This window comes from Siphateles boraxobius, unplaced genomic scaffold (assembly GCF_051911475.1).
Source record: "Siphateles boraxobius isolate OS27281-9 unplaced genomic scaffold, OSU_SipBor_1 7, whole genome shotgun sequence".
Lineage (NCBI taxonomy): Eukaryota > Metazoa > Chordata > Actinopteri > Cypriniformes > Leuciscidae > Siphateles > Siphateles boraxobius.
Window position 1 is genome coordinate 38482474 of NW_027509197.1, and position 16502 is coordinate 38498975.

General features: G+C 36.9%; 1 protein-coding gene across 4 annotated transcripts in view; it reads right to left on the bottom strand.

Moving 5' to 3' along the window:
* The window catches only part of tanc1b (tetratricopeptide repeat, ankyrin repeat and coiled-coil containing 1b), a 533291-nt gene extending 517862 nt beyond the window's left edge, over positions 1-15429 (bottom strand). For 2 of the 4 annotated variants that reach the window (XR_013197101.1, XR_013197102.1), the window contains exon 1: positions 15324-15415. The gene's annotated coding sequence lies outside the window, so the exon portion shown is untranslated. Of the gene's footprint in view, positions 1-15323 lie in introns of all 4 variants that reach the window. The other 2 variants (XM_077215807.1, XM_077215806.1) reach the window with 2 other exon arrangements.
* Positions 15430-16502: the final 1073 nt, after the last annotated feature.

A 16502-nucleotide genomic window follows, 5' to 3' on the forward strand; every position in this document is an offset into this window, starting at 1 on the left:
TGCATCTTTGAATAAATCTGGAAAGTTTTTTATGACAGCCACCATTTAAATATTTATATTTCATATAACTTTATTATTAGAAAAATAAATAAAATTTTAATGGTTTGTATACAAATCAGTAAATCTTTACCCTCAATATTAGGCTATAGTAGGCTAATGAAACAATTTTAATGATACAACTGACTCCCATAGTTTATAGCATTGGTTAAGAGATTTGTTTTCCTTGAGAAAATTTGCCATGTATTGTACCTGATATCCAAAATAATCAATATTGAATCGAAATCGAAATGCAAGCTTATGTATCGAAATAGAATCGAATTGTGAAATTTGTTTCAATACCCAGCCCTAGTATATAGGCTTTCATTTCTCAAATAGTGTGATAAAAGTCTTAATTTTAGTTTGAATAGGTCTTAAATTAAGGAAAGACGAGTAGTATTCACCCTGATGAGGGGGATGTGATAAAGCCTGGATTGGCGCGAAAGCACGTTCCTCTCTCCACTCTAAGCATTCTGTAATCACTTCGCTTGCTGTCCAGTCCGGCTTTTCAATTCCCGCTCACGGAAAAACTGCTCCGTGTTCACTCAATTAATCTTTTTGGATACGTGCATGTCAGGCTACAGCTGGTTTGCTGCGGTCCGAATCCGAGCGTGTTTGTTCCCGGCGCCCCCCGCAGCGTTGGTCTGGTATCAAACTCAACTTGATTCTATCCAACCCTGGTGCGTTTGTGTGCATATTACATCATCGCAAACGTGCACGGCGCATGATAGAAAACAGAACGCGGGTCAATATTGGCCGTTTCTCTATAGAGATTGCTAATGTGACGTCATCGTGACGTATTACCAGTGGTGAACGGAAAGCATTTTGGGAATCCGCGGCACAAACAGAAGGCGCCAGACTTGATTGCATGGAGGGAAGAACGCAGTGTTCAAGATGCCGTCTACCTGCTGTTGTTATAAACTGCAATAGTCCTTCTTGCAGAGTTTTGAAAACGAACATTACGGGTTGTTTTAAGGACATGTCTGTGTATGCTCGTAGACACTCACTCTGAAGCGGTCAGAGGCGATTCTAAAAGATTCAAAAAGTCGTGACAGGACCTATCGTCAAAATTCTACCCACCACTCTAACTTAGTTCTTCCAAAACAAACTAGAAATAGACTCAAAGTGCTAAATACCTTAATTATCCTTTAAGAACGGATCACTATATTTGTTTTCCTTAATTTTAATTAACCCTAACTTAATTCTCATCTGAATGGTAAATAATTGATTTTCGTATAAAATAATACTACCATTAAAAACACATTTGATTTTCTTTTTTAATCAATGTAGAATATGTAACTGCTTTGGAGACAAGAAATGAAAACCAATGTGATATGATTAATGTCCAAAAGATGTAACCCACAGACTGTTTTGAAATGGGGTTGGATGTTGCTTTTAAAACTGTGTGTGTTTGCTTCGGGTGACAGTTGTAGGTTACAGCTTGACAAGAGTTTAGAGTGTGACAAAAGTACAATGTTGTGTTTTATTGCGAGTGTAAGTTACACAAATATAAGTAAACACTTTGCAGTTTGAATGATAACCTCTATGAACAAAATGACGGAGTATGTTTTTATGTTTCCACTGTTCGATCGCGCCCGCGCCTCTCTCTCTCTCTCTCTCTCTCTCTCACACACGCGCACACACACAGTTCGATCGCGTCTCTCTCTCACACACACACACACACACACGCACACACACACACAGTTCGATCGCGTCTCTCTCTCTCTCTCTCTCTCTCTCTCTCATATACACACACACACACACACACAGTTCGATCGTGTCTCTCTCTCTCTCTCTCTTTCTCTCTCTCTCTCTCTCTCACACACACACAGTTCAATCGCGCCCGCGCCTCTCTCTCTCGCGGGCGCACACACACACGCACACACAAACTCCAGCATTGCAATCTTGACATGAATTGACTGCATGCAGATAGATGAGAGAGAGCGAGGAGTGTGGTGCTTAAAACATTAGCATACTGTTGAACAGACGACAGTTTTCTGGTATGGTCTGACAATGTTTCCTTTAGCCCGCTGCATTTTGTAGGATTATATTCTGTTTTTAACGCTATTTTTTTTCATGCCAGAACACTAGCCTGCTATGCCATCCCATGTAAACGGGCCAAACATACCCATAATTCTTTGCGTTCTGATGACGTTGCCGCCCAGTTGGTCACATGTCTTAGCGATCTCTATACCAAGTACGCAAACTTTGGACTTGCCAAGTTCGACTTAGGAGAACAACTCCCAAGGACGCGAGTCTGGTTATTCTGCAAATGGAACAGCGCGTTCTTGATCGCGTCACTCAGCTCGCTCTGGCTACTCCGGTTATCTCTTTATGTATATTTTAGGCAACAATAAAACGAAATATGGTATAAAATACAACTCTGCCTCTTTTCATCAACAATAAAACGAAATATATATAAAACAACTCTTTTCATTTAAAAAATGAACATATCATAAACAAACATATTAATGGCCACACAAACATGGTTCAGGCAACGCACATTGATTATCTTCACTGCATATATTTATAACAACACGAAATATAAAACTCAACCCTGCTTATTTTTGTTTTCATTTCAAAAATATGAAACATTATTAATCATTAAAACTGACATTTAACAAACAGAGACAGGGTTGTATCATTTTATTTTATTATGCATGTACACAAACAGTAAAGAGAATGCATAGTAAAATATATATAAAGAATATTTTAGAATATATAACATTACACAACCCTGTCTCTTTTTGTTAAATGTCAGTTTTAATGATCAATGATATCCAGTATAAAAGTATAAGTAGCCTAATAGGTAGTCTATAAGAAGCTATACAATGAGAAATAAATCAAACAATTCAGTCAAACATAAGTCAGCTCTCTAATAGGCTACAAAGTTAAAGTTAAAGTTAAATAGCCTAAATATATAAAGTTATGAAACTTCACTTTGCCCTCAGCCAAAACGATTTGCCATGGAACAAACTATATATTAATATATTTAGCATTGTTTGGTCTTATAAGATAAATAAAAATATGCACTGAAAAGTTATGTAGATGGTTGATTATTTGTCAAGCTAATTCAAATTTTTTCATAGATTAAAATAGCTTTTAAAATACGCAAACTGGCAATATTATATCGGTTTAAAACATCTCCCCTTAAAACGCTATTGGTCTCGACTATTTAAATAAAGTTAAAGGAATATGACTTGGCCAGAAAAAAATTTCAGTCAGAAGAATTTTTTTCACTTTAATCCCTGCGTCTGACCGATACCCGATCCGTCCAAGAATGGCAGTATCGGAGCCGATACTGATTCTAAGTATCTTGATTGTGGCATTTCTTTGAGTTTCAGAATCCATTTATTACTGTAATTCTTTTGTTTTCTATTAATTTAATAAAGAACTCTGTCTCGTAATCTGTCCAAACATACCTCGTCATCTACATCAGGTGACCTGTAAATGCGCAAAAACTGTTTCTATAGCAGTTTTGTGAAATATTTCCTTTTCGAATTGCCTAAAAAAACCACCTCATGAAAGCGTAAAAACTTTTTTGCGATAAATGGGAGTTTTTGCGAAATTGACGAGTTTCCATTGGGCGTATTTTCTATTTTCAATTTCAATTTGCGCAATTTGAAGGGTAATGGAAACACGACTAGTAGGGGTGTCGAAATTAATCGTTTCTACGATGCATCACGATGCAGACGAGGACGATTCGGTATCGGTTCAGTAATAGACCATAAACGGTTATACTGACGCTTTTCTGACGTCATTTGTCGCGTGTGTGCTTTGTCGCGGTAGCATACAATGGCAGAGGAGGCGAGACGCGAGTGCGAGTAATAAAAAATGCTCCGAATACTTTAAAAGCCTACATCTATTCTGGGCACATTTCGGCTCTAATGAACAACCTGGTAAGCACGACCTGGTGAAAACACACGCTGTGCACGCTCATGACACGCACACATAGAGCTGATTTAAGTATCCAAACCCGATGTTCAAATTACAATTATTCTGTGTTGTTACGCGTGATTATAAATGGATGATCGTTACCTTCAACAGCGGGCTCGGCGACGGTTGATGCACGCATCTCTATGGTAACATTATACAATGACGAATGAGCGCTGCTTTTAAATGAACATTTCTTTACAACAAAATTGATTTGACACAATTTCATTTACTAAATGGTATAAACAGGCTTTACTCCCTTGAAACTTAAACTGGAATGTCACTGTTTCTGTCAGTGTGACTTCCCGAACAGGCGAACGCGCGCGCGCGCGCACGCACACATCACTTTTGGAGTAAAAATTTAAATTGCAGATGCACTGCACCGCGATGCATCGCGATATCGAATTGAACTGAATTGATGACATGATAATCGTAATCGAACCGAACCGTGAGACCAGTGTAGGTTCACACCCCTAGCGACTAGTGAAAAACAGCTATTTCTTTTGTGAATAAAGAATAACATGACAAGAAAAACTGGCCTATTCACAACTTGGCTTTTGCAAGTTCTGTTTTATACAACATTCACAGTAAATCCACAAAGCAATTATAAAACGAGAATTTTTACCATCACAAAGAATTCAGACTCAAACTTTTGTCAATTATGTACAGGATAAAATAAAATATTAAATGAAAAAAAATGTTCATATTACTTTGACAAATTGAGTATTGATTTATCAAGACTACACATGACCCAAAGAATACGAAAAACAGGCTTATGACTTTATTGAAAAGTTAAAAGAATATTTATGAAATTTTGAGTAGGTGTCACTATAACAATATATAGAGATTGATAATACAGATTTACTTCCGAACATTTGTAGGATTGCAGAAAAAAGTCTGTAGGTTGGTCTGAAACAATAGCCCCTCATATATACTGTCTTTAGTGGTAAATTAGATCCAGTAACAGATCATGTGTGAACAGGACCTTTTCAAATATACAGGTAAATTGGTTACGACAATTACCAGTAAGGGAAGTTGTAACATTACCAGTAAATTACCGGTATATGCAATGTGTGAACGCGGAATGAAGATTATCTGTATTTTGCATGTACAAGGTCAGAACGCGCTGACGTAATAAGTCATTTGGGCCAATCAGAAGTCATTGAAAGAGCAACGGTTCTGGGCCATTCATAAAATTATGACAAAAATGACATGTTTACAAATGTCTTCAAATTGGAGTGATACCAAAACTAAAGTGCTTCTCCTCATCTGGGTGGATGAAGAGATTTTAAGCACTGTGCGCAAACGTTTAGAGGCCACTTTCTGTTAATGACACCATCTCAGAGTTAACCGGTATTTTGGAACTAATGTGTGAATGGTCGGTTATGGTAAAAAAACAGAATGCTGTTGCTTGTCTTAACAGCACATTTTTTTATTTACCGGTAAAGTCGTTCCAGCAATTTACTGGGATTGCTGTGTGAAAGGGGCTAATATCAATCAATATATTTCAAGAATTAAGTTTCTGAGCCAAAAGATGATGGTGGTGTAAGAGAGTTCAGCTGGTCAGAGGACTGTTCAGACCACAACAAATCAGTGTGCCAAACCTTATAACTTTCTTCAAAATGCTTCTACAGGATGCCATACAGAGGAACAGCAGAGGAATCAGAATTTAAAAAATGTCCGCCTATAAAAACAATAGGGGTTAGACCCTACATTCAGGCTGTATAGAAATGATAGGTCAGTAAACTACAGTGGCAATAATGGGGAGGAACTCAACACAGTGGCAACAAGTTAAAAAAAAAATCTCACTCTTATGTTTTCTCTGAGCCGTCATGGCAGAGCTCTACATTTCACAGCCTGGTACAGTTTATTCTGCACATTCCCACATAGCGAGCTCACCGCATGTCCAAAAACGACAGCTCAACCAAAACACACACAGTGCTGTGGTCCAGTATAAGTCACCTAACTGGTGCAAAAGAGTCTGTAATTCTAGAGTAACAGACCTCTGACTAGACTTTTGGAAAGTCTGGTTAAACACTGCAAAAATGTAGATCTGGGTCAAGAATAGGGCTGGATGATTAATCGAAAAATAATCGAAACCGAAATTCAGCCTATAACCGACGTAATTTTACAATGTCTTTATTTCGGTTTTTTAATCCTATTACAGGGCCTGAATTTCATTTTGAAAAATAGGGGGGAAATCCCTCTTTAGGTCATTCTTATGGGGGGTATTTTTTAATTTGAGGGGGGAGGTTTTTTTAGACAATTTTTAAAAAATACGTTTAGCTAAATGTTTGCTCACTCATTGTATTTGTGTTTTTACAATGGGGTCATTTTTTTAGTTTACACAACAAAAGGAAGCTTGATTTCAATCTTTGAATTAAATTGAAAAAGTAGCACAAATAAATACATGAAATAAAGAGAAACGTTTAGGTCTAACACTAGTATTCAGAAATGCTAGAAATGGAAAAAAGTAATCAAATGTAAAATAACACGGAATAGTCTTTTAGTCCTGTATAATTTGAATACATAGGCTATTAATCCTGATTCCTTACAATTAATGCTATCTTTTGTTGTTTTATATACAATAATGACAGACACATTTTAGGCTACTCTCACTTTAAGAGCTAGTGCACGGATCCACGTTCACATGTTGCGTGTAAAGCGCAGTCCCGCCACTTTCTCCTCTTTTAAAAAGGGCTCCCTGTTGCTTAGCAATCATGAGCCACGTTCTCCATGAAGACGAAGACGTTTCAGCAAAGGATGAACGCGCAAAAGACGTAACATGAACGGCCCATACTGTTTACATTATAGTGTCACATGCATTTTCTTTTTGTATTATTTTTTTAAGACATAACCGATTGTGTTTGAGAGGATACTCCCCAAGACTGGAATTTAGACAATGTTGTGTGCTTTTGACCGTTAAAGCGCTATTATTCAAGAAAAATAACTCAGTTGTGTTACTCACGAGCTGTTTGTTATGCGGGTTAAAATCGCATGAATGTTTAAATAGGTAAGACTTAAAAAGACGGACAAATTATAAACAATAGTGACGATGCAATGGCCCGATTGTGCAAGTGACATTTCCATCAAATGCCCCGACTCCTGAAACGCGAGAGTCTAGAGTCGCCCCCTGCAGTGCAGCGCGATTGGCTTGCCTTGTGTTACCTATTTTAAGATACAGAGAAGACGGCGGCATTGGCAGAATAAGTATATATAGGCGTATTATAATACATGTTTACACAAAAATTGTTAACACACACACACAAGTACTGTCCCCCTTTACTTAACATACCCATCAATTGTAAGAATGACTAATAGTAAAGACTACTAATAGATAAACATTAGGATTATGCTAATCCTTCTCAGCTAACACGTGATTTATTGGTATTTTACTTTTATTTCGTGACTTACTAATTTACATTGTAACGACGTTGCTCGTAGTTTCTTTTGCACTTTATACAGTGAAGCGATACACAGCGTGCGCCGCCGCATTTGTGCGTGCAATTGAAGAGTGTGCGCTACGAGCACAGTATAACGGCTGACACGACAGTAAAGTCCGTTTTTCTGAGGGGAAAGACTTTTTATTTCAGCGTATACTTACGTCACTGCCTGGTATGTCATATTGAGCTGGGTTTTCTGAAATAGTCGTGATTCGCCTCTCATAACATAGTAATTATGCTCTAAACACACACACGCAGAGTGGATTTTCTTTTGTAATCGCGGCTTTGAACGATTACGTAATCGTGGCATCCGTAATCGTAATCGCGATTAGAAATTCGATTAATTGTGCAGCCCTAACTTACGCTGTTTGTGAAATTGCGTCTCGCAGAAAGTTTTAAAATGACTGATTTGATCTTATAATCTGTTAAGTTAAATTTACTCATAGGCCTACATGCTAGATTGAATGAATGTTTGCGGGAATTTCCCGCATTATAAACGCAAGACCTGCGGGAATGATTAAAATGATGCGCAATACCCGCAATCCCGCACCGAAATTCGAGCCCTGTATTAATATTTCCGCCCTCTGTGTGTTAATGTACTTTCCCCTTAAAACATATTACCGCGTGTGTAGCCACGTAACTCCGCCCCGTCCAGTCTGCAACATTGAAGCAACATGAACCCCTTTCACACAGCGTGTTGATCCCAGGAAATTGCCAGAACAAACACCTTCTGTGTGAACACAAACACTACCCGGGATTGATGCCAGGTTGGGGACATAGTAACATTGCCGTGTTCAGTCCCGGAACGCGCGCTGTGTGAACAAAAGCCGTAATCAATGCCGTGTCAAATGATGGCACTTAAAGGAGAACTCCGGGCAATTTTTAAGTTAATCTTGATCGTTAGACCTTTGTGAGTACTGACTATAGAAAAAAAAAACGAACCGGATTGGTGCTTGCTACTCGGAGCTGCGACCGCGAATGCCCAGAGCTCCCACCCAGCTAAAACGGCAGCTATGGGGGCATGGACATAAAGAGCGTTTTTGAGCCTCTTAACAGACACAAAATGCAATTAAAATGTATGTCCAACATGAACAGGGACCCTACATGTGAACAAGATGCGTTTAGCAACTTAGCCATTGTTTCAACTCACCTAAATAATCTTTTAGACGGCAAGCTGTAGTCTCGCGCTGCAGTCCCGTGCTGTAGCCGGAAAAGGTAAACAACGTCCAGGTGGGAGGAGCGTTGATCATGTGCGACGAGTTAAGATCAGAGTTGCTTACAAGTGAAGAAGAAATGGTTCGTGTTTGTGCCTTTCCGAATTGTGGCAACAGAATGCGAAAATATAAGAGCTTACATTTTCATTGTCTTCCTTTTCATGACCTCGAGATTCTGCAGTTGTGGCTAGCTGTACTTCAACTTGATGTGCAAACTCCCGTAGAAGTACTAAGCGCTAAAGATTACCGTATTTGCAGCGAACACTTTGACAAGGATGACTACACACACTCAACACAGCGGGGCCGTTTGAAGAAAAATGCCATTCCATGTACGAAGACGGGTGCAACCACTGTGGAGGTAATGTAAACTTTATTTATCCTTCCATTTGGGCACACACGGCATGAGGAGAGATGTGCATGAATGTTTTTGTAGTCTGATTTACAAAGCTTTAATTATTTCACTAGCTTCTTCGACTTGAATTGTAATTGTATTCGCTGCAAATGCGGTAATCTTTAGCGCGTAGTACTTCTACGGGAGTTTGCACATCAAGTTGAAGTACAACTAGCCACAACTGCAGAATCTCGAGGTCATGAAAAGGAAGACAATGAAAATTTAAGCTCTTATATTTTCGCATTCTGTTGCCACAATTCGGAAAGGCACAAACACGAACCATTTCTTCTTCACTTGTAAGCAACTCTGATCTTAACTCGTCGCACATGATCAACGCTCCTCCCACCTGGACGTTGTTTACCTTTTCCGGCTACAGCACGGGACTGCAGCGCGAGACTACAGCTTGCCGTCTAAAAGATTATTTAGGTGAGTTGAAACAATGGCTAAGTTGCTAAACGTATCTTGTTTACATGTAGGGTCCCTGTTCATGTTGGACAGACATTTTAATTGCATTTTGTGTCTGTTAAGAGGCTCAAAAACGCACTTTATGTCCATGCCCCCATAGCTGCCGTTTTAGCTGGGTGGGAGCTCTGGGCATTCGCGGTCGCTGCTCCGAGTAGCAACCACCAATCCGGTTCGTTTTTTTTTCTATAGTCAGTACTCACAAAGGTCTAACGATCAAGATTAACTTAAAAATTGCCCGGAGTTCTCCTTCAAGCCGGGATCGTTCGCCAGCGTGAAACGGTATGTAATGCGCTCATTAATGATCGAATCAGAGAAAAAAAATGCAAAAGCGTGGTTTTTGCAAAAAGAGAGAGAGAGAGAAATCGCAGCTCATAAGCAAACTATAGACGCCACTGAGACATGTCACGTGTCTTTACTGGTTGTGTGTGAACGCACTCTCTGATTCCGGTAAACCACTGGCAGTGTGAATGAACCAAAGTCAAACGAACCCGGGTCAAATCCCGGGTCACTTTATCCATGTATTTTCCGGAATCTCTGTGTGAAAGGGAACTCAAACACTGAGTCAACTCAGTCTCTCTCTTTTTCCGCGTGTTTCTTTGGTACAAGCGGCTCCTGTTGCTGACAAAAGCCCAGCAACAAGTGCCTCCACAAAGCAGGTTTCGATAACAAAAGGATTTACAAATGCTACACAATGTGAAAAGGATTAGTTTTTTAGTTTTATACAAGTTATATTTTACTTTTATGATGGCAATATTTACAATAATTTATTTTGTTTACAAAAATAACTTTTCCAAAGTTCTTTATTTTCAACATTTTTAGGAAACTTTCTTTTTACATTAAAACTTGACTTTTTTATAAGACGTTTTTATTTCAAGCATTGTATGGTTTGTTTGATTCAACTGTTTGAAAAATTTAATAAATAAGCATTAAAAGCTATCTGTGTGTGTTTCCTTATTTTAGAATCACAAAGATAGGATTATGCACTCTTTCATTATAAAAAATAACCGTGAACATTAAGGTATAAGCCTTGCCAGTGACATTTGAATTTTTTTTTTTAAATAATCGTAATCAATGTAACTTGTTCGATTAATCGTGATCATGATTTTAGCCAAAATCGTCCAGCCCTAGTCAAGAACTGCCCACTTAGACAGGATTAGACTGTCTAACTGACATGTAAAATGACCATCAGTGGTCATTTTGTTTCTAGAGGCTGTGGGTGTACCTGAAATAAATACCATAATATCTAGGGAGGTAATGATACATCTATGGTTCAATGCATTGATCAGATGACTAATGATATAATGTATTGTTGCAATGCATAAAAAAAAAATCAATATACATTTTTATATATTATCTATGAGATATACTAGATGACTTCTTATTTTATTTATTTTTGAATTATCCTTTTATGTGTATTATTTTTTCCAAGTACCTAATTTTGCTGTGGATGTTTTTGGAAACTAGATTTACACATTTTAGAGAGCACAGAAGTCTGAAAGATTTTCTTAACTGTTGTCATTGCTCTTATCTAATTGCACAAGCACAATATGATTTATGATCCTAGGGCTGCAACTAACGATTATTTTGATAATCGATTAATCGGACGATTATTTTTTCGATTAATCGATTAATCGGATAGAAATTAAATTAGATTTTTTTTTTATTATAACTAAATAAAACCGTAAATCAGGGTATTTATGTGTAAAAGTGTACTTTAAAAAGTGCAAAAGCCACACATTGAGTTTTACTAATATCAATATTTGCATTGTTTTTAATGATAATTGCTGATGGCAAGTTGACAAACATGATTATTGTTAAAAAAATGATATCCAACATATTATGTTTTAACACAATTTTTGTTAAAACAAATTTACACAGACATGTTGTTCAGATGTGAATTTCTGAACTAAAAACAAACTAAAAACATCTAAAATATATAATTCATTTAATTTTTATTTAAAATTAATTATATATAAGGAATATAAGGATAAAGAATATAATATATATTATATATATAATATATAAAAGAATATAATATAAGGATAAATTGATTAAATAAATATTGAAAGACTGAAAACAATTGTATGAATGTAGAGCCGCAGTAGATCGCGTTTGAAAAACAATTAAAACTTAGTAGACAAATGCTATAAAAAGAGAGCGGAATGGAGGTAACGTTACCCAGCAAGCTAACAGGCTTGAGTAAAGGACAGGAGAAATTATGCATTAGTGCACAAGCATTCGCTGAAAACCACTGAGTACAGTGACTAAAAAACAATATTTTACTGCTGCTGTTATTAACTCCCTTTGTATTTAATGCTTCACTTTGTAAACACCGTTTTAATTTAACCTATTTCTGCGGTAGCGCTATTTTAATCCATCACTTACGTTGCGAGCGAACTGATTGCACAACCTGATGCTCGAGACAAAATACAGACTTCCCGGAAGTCCCGGGAGTCTCCCGCATATTGATTGCGGCTCCCTGATGCCCGCGAATTAGTTCAAACTCCCGAAATCTAGAGCGCGCAAGCAAGAGCGCGCATGCGAGACAGAAGAGACTGCTCCAAACCGTGTAGCGCGCGCGCTCGGCAGAGCGCCTGAGGGAGAGAGACCTTGCGTGTGTGTGCGTACCAGTAAACGCTCCCCGTGACGTAAGCAGACCAACTAATCGATAATGACATTCGTTGACAACGATTTTCATAATCGATTATAATCGATTTTATCGATTAGTTGTTGCAGCCCTACTCACGTGCAACTTTTTCATTATTTTATTTTTCCATATTTAAAAACTAAGATGTATTTTTTTGTGGATGTCGCAATTGAGATACACACTCGAGTTCACAATTTTTAGAGAGTTCAAATAAATGTTCATGTTATATTTTGGTTGCGTTTGTGAGTTAACGAAAATTTAACTGACGGTGTAAAATATGGTGCACAATATTGATTTCTATCGATCTCAGATCCCTGAATCTAATAGCAAATGTTGCATCGCTGGCTAAAAGAATCAATGTCAGATCGTATTGTGATGAAACATCTGATTTACACCCCTAATAGTAAAAGAATTCAAAGAAAGTCATGGATGTTATAACTGTTAATATGTGATCAGAATTAATAAACATCCGAAAATAATAAGCACTGAATATACAGACCAAAGAAAACAAAGCTTGTGGATGACCAGTTTACCTGCTTCTAAGCACCTCATACAAAACTGAAATGACACACTTCACCTTTAACCTTAACTATAATAACTCATAAAACTAGTAAGATATAATCGAACTTAGAATCCTTTAGAATCAATGGAGATAAACATAATCTGTGCTCGGTTATACAGATCATTTAAAGTGTTTCGACCTCCCACAAAGCAATAGAATTAGTTTATTATTTCCAGACTGACAGCATCTGAGTGCCCTGCTGAAACAGACACACAACACAGCTTTTGTTTTGGACGTAACACAACCCTCTCCCTGGCCACTAGCACAATGTTATTAAATGAGTGTTTCCCTGCAGGCCACCAGAGTCACCCCAGAACCATAAAAACGTCCCATCATGATCTACAGCCTGACAACCAGTCCCTGGTGCGGATGGAGCCGGTGAGGGCAATTAAGAAATCCTGCTTTCATTCCAGTTGGCACCGCAGAACCATTAGCGCTGTGTGAGAGAGAAAAAAATCTTTTTCCGAGATTTGTTTTAAGCTTCAAAGTGCATTTGTGCCTCGCAGCTTTATAAAACAAAGCCAAACAGAGATAGAAGGATGACTTTTGAACCTAAATCTCTACAGGTGTGTCGTATTGTGAGTCACACAAACTTTCCGAATCATTCCAGTGGATCCTCTAGCGCCGAGCACGTGGCTATACTTCAGCAAAGCAGATGTGCAGTATATATAATGGACATATTGTGAAGACATGGGCTCAAGACATCCTGAACTAGAGGTCTTTTCATGCCCTTTTGTATCAACTACTACATGCGTTTACATATGGTACCAGCACCTGTTATTGGCCAGCTGGCTATGAACCATGAAACAGGGTTCCCACACTTTTTGACTAATGACTTTCCATGACTTTTACAGTCGTTTGTGATTAACAGAGAATAATCACTGTACAGAGATTGCATTAAATAAATAAAAAAAGACAAAAGCTGAGCATAACTATGTCTAATATAGACATCAATTATAGAAATATTCACGTTACTTTTTGAGATTTTTTAAGTTTTAAATTTCAATTTTAAAATGTCCTGATTTTTCATGACCGTGGGAACTCTGTATAAATCCATGGAAAGCTTTCCTAAGGCTAGGAAAAGGAGTGCCCGCTTTCAACAGCACACAATATGACTCAGCATTAAAACTCATTACAAACCCTTTTGATTTTAGGCCAAAATGTGACCTGGACATGAGATTTCACCAGCAAGTTAAGTATCATGATCACTATTTCTGCCTCTCTGTGATCCTAGTTTAAACTGCCATGTGTTGTGGGCCATTTTGAAATTTTGACCTGACAGACCTAAAACACAATAGGTATCATATTAATTGTACATAAAAGTAATTTCTTTTTCCTTTTGATTTTAGGCCAAAATGTGACATGGACATGAGATTCACCAGCAAGTTAGGCTAAGTATCTTTAAGTACCCTAAAAAGTGTTCTAAATAAAATATTAGGGATGCACAATATATCGGCCACCATATTGGTATCGGCTCATTTTTGATGTTATCGTTATCGGCCCAATAAGAAAATGTGGCCAATATATTTAAGCTAATAAATAATGTATTATTTCCTTCAGCTGAGACACTTCAGATGCACACTGTTCGCCATGATGCTTTTGAATTGCTTGAAATATGATTGAATCACTTCAAAAAGGATAAGGTCTGTCATATAAGCTATATAAAATTATAATGATAACATTTATAATTGTGTGCTTAGGACATGGCTTTTAATAGTGGGTCTTTTGTTTTTGTAATCAGGCTCTCAAAAATTATATAAAAATTTGGATTTAGATTTATCATCCAATATATCGGTTATTGGCTTTCATATCGGAGCATCACTACAAAATTTGTATTATTAAGTACACTACTAGTCAAAACCTACTTATTAATTATTAGAGAAAATATTCACAATTTAGAATAATAAAGACATCAAAACTGTATAATGACGTTAACACAATTAGAAGCTTTTTCTATCTGGTCTATAAATATTCACTATTGTTTTGTATACTAAACAAATGTAAAATATTTATACTTGTCAGCAGAACTCATTTCAAGAATTTAAACAGAACCATTTAACGTTAGATGAAAAGTTTTGTTTAAAACAACAACGACAAATTCCTTGAAGTGTCAATCATCTGTCAACCGTTGGACTAGTAAATTGATGTGAATGGAAGGGAGTCTGTGAACGGTATCTATAATCAAAACGCAAAACAATATGTGGAAAAGCACTTTATGAACCCATGGAGAGGTTATTTTCATAATAAATGTAATAATGCTTCCCACCACACTCCAAATACCCGAAAGTGAATTGCTGCGACCCACAACTTCGTGAATCCCATTAAATTATAAGATCAGATAATCCCAGCAGGAGACGTCAATAATCCAACAAAATGTGTAAAAGAGATTTCAGCCAACATTTAAACAGTTCATTAACCACACACACACCGGTATCACATAACAGAGAAGAAGACAAGCCCCGGCATATTCCCGTTTAATCTGAGATCGAGAAGCGCGAGCGAAACAAATTAACGTTAACGTTAGATATCAAACTCCAACTTAACTCACGAGCCTTTGAAAATGATGTGAGACCACTTTAAACACTTCTTTCATATCCACCGGCCAGCTCTGAAGATGTAAATGCTACATTACCTGATTTATTTCATGAATTATCCGTCAGGGAAAAGTTTTGAGCCGCTTCTTCTTTCCTCTCACAGACAGTTGGAAGCGCGCGCACGGCTCCTCCCTCACTGAGCGCGCGCGCTGAGGTCATCACGACGTAAAAAGTAAAAGAATGTTTACTATCAAGGGGGCTTTTCTCGATAGTGAGGTGTCTTCTTAAGTGTTGAGGTAATGCTTGAACCGATAACAAAAGTTATCTAATTTATAATTTGCATTTATAATTTTTAAATCATTTTTAAAAACGAATAAAAAATAATTACACTTTAATTCATAATGACCTTTGATTACAAAAAAACTACTGAACATTTTCACAATTATTACTCAGTTAAAAAAATAATATTAAGCTAATTAAATCATGTTAGTCTTTCGTGACAACATGCCCCAATAGCAGGCATTATAATATATTCTGATTAGGAGAACAATCTCACTTTTCACCGTAAATAAATTCGAATTTATAATTTAAAACATAAATTAAAAATAATTAAAATGTATAAATAACTTTGACGTCAACGACAAATATGTTTACTATCAGGGGGCTTTTCTCATGGGGTCTTGTTGAGGTAATGCACCGATTATTAAATTGTTTAATCATGATCACGATCACCTGAAGACCTGCAGCTGCTTTCTATATACTGTAGTCATTGAGAATAAGTGGAACTGTCACACTGATGAGAGCAAAGAGCCAAAACGTTTGTCAACTTTATCTCCTACCTGTCTTTAATAAAAGATTTTTAGAGTGCAGAGCTTTTATGCATTTTTTAAATGTTAGCACCGATGACAAAAGTTATCTAATTTATCTTTTTATTTATAATTTTGTAATAATTAATTACAAATAATTACATTTAAATTCATAACCTTTGGTTACAAAAAACTACTGAACATTCCCACAATTATTGCTCAGTAATTAAAAAAAAAAAATAATAATAATTAAGCTCAATAAACCATGTTAGTATTTTGTGACAACATGCCCCAAATTGGGGGGCATTATAATAAAACTGTTAGCCTATGGGCTATGGACTGTCATAAGCTGTTTAGCACATAATAAACAGAAAACAATATAACGCCTCAATTTATATTTTTGTTTGGGCTCTTGTTTAAAAGTAATAGGCCAAGTAATTCCAAAGTTAATCTGTTATTTTCCCATCTTTT